This window comes from Etheostoma spectabile, unplaced genomic scaffold (assembly GCF_008692095.1).
Source record: "Etheostoma spectabile isolate EspeVRDwgs_2016 unplaced genomic scaffold, UIUC_Espe_1.0 scaffold48, whole genome shotgun sequence".
NCBI classification, from domain to species: domain Eukaryota; kingdom Metazoa; phylum Chordata; class Actinopteri; order Perciformes; family Percidae; genus Etheostoma; species Etheostoma spectabile.
In genome coordinates, this window is record NW_022605618.1 from 898,675 (window position 1) to 904,768 (window position 6,094).

General features: G+C 41.8%; 1 protein-coding gene and 1 long non-coding RNA gene across 3 annotated transcripts in view; one reads left to right on the forward strand and one right to left on the reverse strand.

The window, feature by feature from the left end:
• Positions 1 to 4,924, forward strand: part of LOC116686791 (uncharacterized) — a 9,909-nt gene extending 4,985 nt beyond the window's left edge. Inside the window, exons 2-3 of the long non-coding RNA XR_004331365.1 lie at positions 1,465 to 1,470; positions 4,563 to 4,924. This is a non-coding gene — a long non-coding RNA (uncharacterized LOC116686791). The remainder of the gene's footprint in view (positions 1 to 1,464; positions 1,471 to 4,562) is intronic.
• The window catches only part of LOC116686789 (anoctamin-9), a 142,390-nt gene that overhangs the window by 74,386 nt on the left and 61,910 nt on the right, over positions 1 to 6,094 (reverse strand). The window lies entirely within an intron of this gene.

Below are 6,094 nucleotides of genomic sequence, written 5' to 3' on the forward strand. Positions count from 1 at the left end.
GAAGCCACAGGACTCCCACAGCTATGGTGGGGAGTCTCAGCAGAAGTCTAAAATACGACACAAGTGGAACTACCGACAACAGTAGTCGAAAGGGAACAAGTTTCGAAAGACTGGGTCGTTCTTCAAAATGGCAATCCAGCAGTGAATGTGTTGCTACGGATACAGAACGGCCAAAAGAGCAAAAACAGCAGAGCCCATGGAGTGTTAGAAGACAGAATGAAGGCCATCTTTACTGTGAAAGTTAAGGTACTCAAAAGATGCCTTAAAAGAGAATTCAAATGTTGACCCATGGCAACTCGCCCCAAAATCACCAGTTGTTATCCAGCTTGATCCAGTAAATGCAGTCGTTGTTCTCAGAGTGGGAGGTGGCATTAAAGACGGCCTCCTTACACCATGTACTGAAGCATCCGTAATCTTTAGCCAAGAGATGGGTGATTATACACGTCTGATCATAGTTACTTACGCCTAAAAAGTCAGCGATCAGGCAGAGGACAATCTCAATTCTCAGTAGCCATGTTCGGTGTGGGTTGTTCAGCAAACATTGTGGCCAAAATTCTCCAAAATGTGTTCACCATGCAGAAGAGCCGCAACCAACAGAATACGAAACAAACTGTCAAGGTTTACCTGCTAACCGGTTTGATTCACCTCACCCACCATTTTCTTTCTGATGGATGATTGTTTTGGGCCCTTTCTACTAACAGGGTCGCAGAGCATAAGGAGGTACGGTTCTGATATCACCTTCCGTCCTCAAGGGCATCCACATTGAATATGTTGGAAGATCCTACCACTGATGCTTCTAACCGCACTCTCGGAGTTACTTATAGCTTTCGTTGGGAGCTGTAAGACAAATCATGTCCATATCGAGGGACAAATTTTGTTGTGGAGCCAAAAATGAACTCACAAAGCTTTAAAAGAGGTTGAATTAAAGAGTAGACTGACGTCTTAAACCCTGGCAGAGAAACACTGGACCTTGATACTGAACGTACCTGAGTCTAGTACACATGGGAGAGTTTGGAACGGCCGATATGGACAGTTAGAGTCGGTCCTTACTTGTTCTTGTCAAAGATGCTGGAAATTAATAGCTACTCTTAAGAACAATTTTTCTATGAAGCAATGTCAATAGGTAACAGTTCTACCCTCATCACTACTGACAATTAATGTCCCAAAACGTCTAGAACCACTACTCAAACCTTATTTTGACCATAAATCTGTCCCCCTTCCTCCTCCAGTGCAAATTGGGGCAGAAGATGGTGTATGACCAAGACAAAGGTGCCCGAGGTACAGTACCATGACGACTAACTTCTGGAGTAATTGGGGAAAGATATAGCTACAAACACTTATCCTCAGACATTATGGGAAGTGGGAGACAAGTCATCGTCAAAGAAGACGAGGTGCCCCGTATGAATGTAGTTATTGGCAGCGGTACTAGTATGTTTGTAAAGATAAGATGGGTTGGTTGCGAAGTTTACAGTACAAAATGGGAAACAGCAAAAGCTCAGTGAAAGGAGGTCCAAGACTTAGCTAGTTTATCATTTCTTGAAAGACCTATTCACAGTTAGTTTGTGCTTTAGAAACAACTCAAAAGGTGTTTGTAATTGAACTAACTCTCTAGAATTTACAGTACGGATACGGAGAGTTACAATGGTATTAGTGTTACCTGTGTGTATAAACATGCCATTGTGTTTTAGTTCTGTAAATTACTAGATTTATTCATAGTTTTCCATAAATGTGTCATAATCATCAGTAATTTGATGGAGTGTGTAACTGTCGAGGTACAGTGCTATGGAGATTTACACTTATTTCATATTGTTTTGATTATTCCTCAATGTGTGAATTCCACGTACTAAAAAACCTTAAGTGTCTATAAATAGGTTTAAAAGGACTATTTGAGTTTAAAATTGTACTAAATTTTTTACATTAAAATATTTTACATTTTTTCTTTTACAACTGGTAGTTCTTATGTTAAAATCAAAGGTCAAATTACCAGATTTAATCTGAAGCCCACCTGTTTCTTGTGGGAGAGTATTCAGCTAGTAGCAAACGTTGGCTGCAGAGAAAAAATGTACGGGCTTACAAGCATTTGCACGGTCCAAGAGTCGCACACGTACTTGTGCTTTTGTATTTCAGCTTTGTTACACTTGTTGATATTTTGTTGTAATTTCTTTGTATTTAATGCACTTCTGCACTGTTGTGGACGCTAAACCTTGTGGGGCCCGTCTAATTAAGGACGTGGTTAAGGACGTAAAATCACTGAAAGTATTTGACTATTAGTATTTTATGTGTTTATTTTCTTTAGAGTTTTCACGGTGTCTTGAGAGGGAACTGTGGAAATAAGTGTTTAAAAAGACATCTGTATTGATGCGTGGGCCTTATTCAATTGGACCAGTGTAATTACAAGGGAGTGGAGGTTTCGTGTCTCTGCTCTCTGGTCTCCCCATGTTCAATCTTTGCACAGGTGGGGGCTGTGCTGGATCACTGCCGCACTTTGTTGTGTCTTCCTTTGTTTTGATTCGTCTTGTCTCGTGTCCTTGGTCAGAGGAAGCAGATGTGTAGCGCAGAAAGTAAAAGCAGATTGGGTTGAACAGCTTTACTCCTGGGTTGTTAAGGAAAGTCTATCTGCGTTTAAAAAGTATTCTGCGCTCCCAGAAATGTTAAAATTGCAATGAACTGCAGAGAATGGACGGTACAATTATGTGGAAAGCCATTGTTTAGTGCCAACAGTCGGCTGATCTCTCATCTCCTCTTCTGACTGACGGTATAGGGGCCACTGATAAACACATTGCTTTAGGGGGGTGACGTGTCAGCATTTCCATAAAGTCATTTCGTGCAATGTCAGACCTGTTGCTTTACACATCACGTGACCCGATATGCAGTATAATGTTCATTGCTGTATATTATAATGTTGGGTGTGCTGCCCACGATATCTGGGATTTTTTGGGTCAATTCAGACACCGGTCTTTGGGAAAACAGAGTATTTTGGTGTTTTTACTGTTTTTTAAATCTTTTACAGCGAGTCACCCACAATCAGGGTTTGAGGCCCAGTTGTTAGCTTTTTACTTTTTGAATTGCACTCAGTCCTTCCCCGCTGTGTGGTGATGAGATGCAGTCCCGGTCATCAATGACTGTCCCAGCGTCCTGCAGCAGAGGAGCAAATCTTTTTTATCCCGTGGCACACCAGGTTGTTGGGGGGCATTTTGTTGCTTATTTTCCCTTTTGCAGCTGTCCACGGCTGTGTCCTACTAGTAGAGGGTGGAAGAGGCCTCGCCCGAGTGATATGCCAGGCCAGCCGTCATATCACAATCTGTGATGCCATGTTCAACTGCTACACTGCGGGTGCCCCTGCTATGGTCCTGCAACATCCTGCTACTCCTGCTACGCCTGCTACCTGCTGTGCCTTGTAATGCCGCACAGCGTCCTGCTATGACCATGAACACTACTAAAAGAACTTCACAAACTATATTTTTCTATTTTTATTGCCACTCTTCATCTAACCCCACAACCGGCCCGTCAGACCACCGCCTACCAGAAGCCGGGTCTGACCGAGGTTTCTGCCTAAAGGAGTTTTTCCTCGCCACTGTCGCACTGTTGCTTGCTCTGAGGAAACTATTACTTTCTGTGATCCTTGTAAATTCTGGAGTGTGGTCTATCTGTAAAGTGTCTTGAGATAACTCTTGTTATGAATTGATACTATAAATAAAATTGAATTGAATTGAATTGAAATCTCAGGGCGCTGTGCCCTGCCCGTTAGTCGTCCTCCCATTTCAGGAAAATGATTTAGTCTTAGGCTTTGCACCAGACGAGTTCCAGGGAGGACTGCCACTTGTTGATTTATTACCAGTTCCACCCTCCTGTTTCTTTGTAGTCTTGTTGGTGCTAATTAGCCGTGTGTTAGCATGCTTCTGTCCATTGTTATGGGTCCATGGTAAAGTGGTGTCATTTCCACAAGATCCGTTAACTTCCACGTTCACTTCTAGTAGGTGAACCTTGGTTTCCAGAAGTGCAATCTTCTGAAGGAGTTTGTAGTAGTCTTCCACGGAGAAAGGAGGCATCTTGCTGCTAATTAGCTTTAGCTACAATCACTGTAGGACAGTCTTAAGCTATTGGTAGGCCACGCTCACGCAGAAAAATGTTAAAATATGGCAATAGCCTACTATGTCTACAAAAAATGTATAGTCCAGTGTTTTTGAAGTGTCCAAGAGCCGCTGCTCATAGTTTCTCTCAGAGGAAAAGCACGATTATCAGCAAAAATATGTAAGCAGAGGCAGGAGCAAGCAGCAAAGCGTCTGCACTGTAAGAAGCCAGTGTAAAGGTGGAGATCCACAAAGACGACGTGAGAAAAGTCTGAACATATCAGTGACACTAATCCTTTTTTGGAAACAATTGTGTTTAGATTAACAATTGTGGTTTACAGAATTTATTTGAATAAAGGCAAGCCATAACCAAAGTAAACAAAAGTTCTTAGGTATTAACTATATACAATAGTACGTAGTGGTTGTCTTACTAACATGCTTACTGCCTTAATGCTAATACGCTGTTTAACATGTCCAGTTAAACATACATAGTAAATGGATATTGTTAATTTTTTCATACAATTCAAGTGTCAATATTGAGGTTGGTTTGGTCAGCAATCGCACTACCATACCACCACTTAGAGTGAAGCTGAATGTTTCAACTATATATCCATTAACGCTACTTTAAGACAACTATTTTAACCAATAGCTATCTGTTTTAACTTTAAATTATTGTAACCTTTTCTTTATTACTTTAGCTAATCATTCAAACTGTTTTGTAATTACTTTTGAATATATATTTTTACTACCTATTCATTACTTTTACCTAAACCTTTGTGCTCACCTGCTCACTAGTCTTCACACACTCTTACATAGCGACAAGATGCCGGTGTTACAGTTGACCTTGTGTTAATATGTGTACAGTGCCTTGCGAAAGTATTCGGCCCCCTTGAACTTTTCAACCTTTTGACACATTTCAGGCTTCAAACATAAAGATATAGACAAGTGGGACACAATTGTGAAGTGGAACGAACTCTATTGGATATTTTAAACTTTTTTAGCAAATAAAAAACTGAAAAGTGGTGCGTGCAAAATTATTCGGCCCCCTTTTACTTCATGCAGCAAACTCACTCCAGAGTTCAGCGAGGATCTCTGAATGATCCAATGTTGTCCTAAATGACTGATGGTGATAAATAGAATCCCACTGTGTGTGGATCAAGTCTCTGTTTAATGCACCTGCTATGTGATAGTCTCAGGGTTCTTTGAAACGCGCAGCCATCATGAAGCCCAGGAACACACCAGGCAGGTCCGTAATACTGTTGGGAGAAGTTTAAAGCCGGATTTGGATACAAAAAGATTTCCCAAGCTTTAAACATCCCAAGGAGCACTATGCAGCGATCATTTTGAAATGGAGGAGTATCAGACCACTGCAAATCTACCAACCTGGCCGTCCCTGTAAACTTCAGTCAGACAAGTAAGACTGATCGTAGATCGCCAAGAGGCCCATGATCACTCTGGATGAACTGCAGAGAACTCCACTGAGGTGGGAAGTCTGTCCATAGGACAACAATCGTCCCGTACACTGCACAAATCTGGCCTTAATGGAAGTGGCAAGAAGAAAGCCATTTCTCAAGATATCCATAAAAAGTCTTGTCTAAGTTTGCCACAAGCCACCTGGGAGACACACCAACATGTGGAAGAAGGTGCTCTGGTCAGATTAAACCAAAATCGAACTTTTTTGGCCACAATGCAAAACGATATGTTTGGCGTAAAAGCAACACAAGCTCATCACCCTCAACACAACCATCCCCACTGTCAACATGGTGGTGGCAGCATCATGGTTTGGGCCTGCTTTTCTTCAGCAGGACAGGGAAGATGGTTAAAATTGAGGGGAATATGGATGCAGCCAAATACAGGACCATTCTGCTGGATGAAACCGTTTTGGGTTCTGCAAAGCCTGAACCTGGACGGACATTTATCTTCCAACAAGACAATGATCCCAAACATACCGCAAAATCTACAAAGGAATGGTTCGCAAATAAACGTATCCAGGTGTTAGAATGGCCAAGTCAAAGTCCAGACCT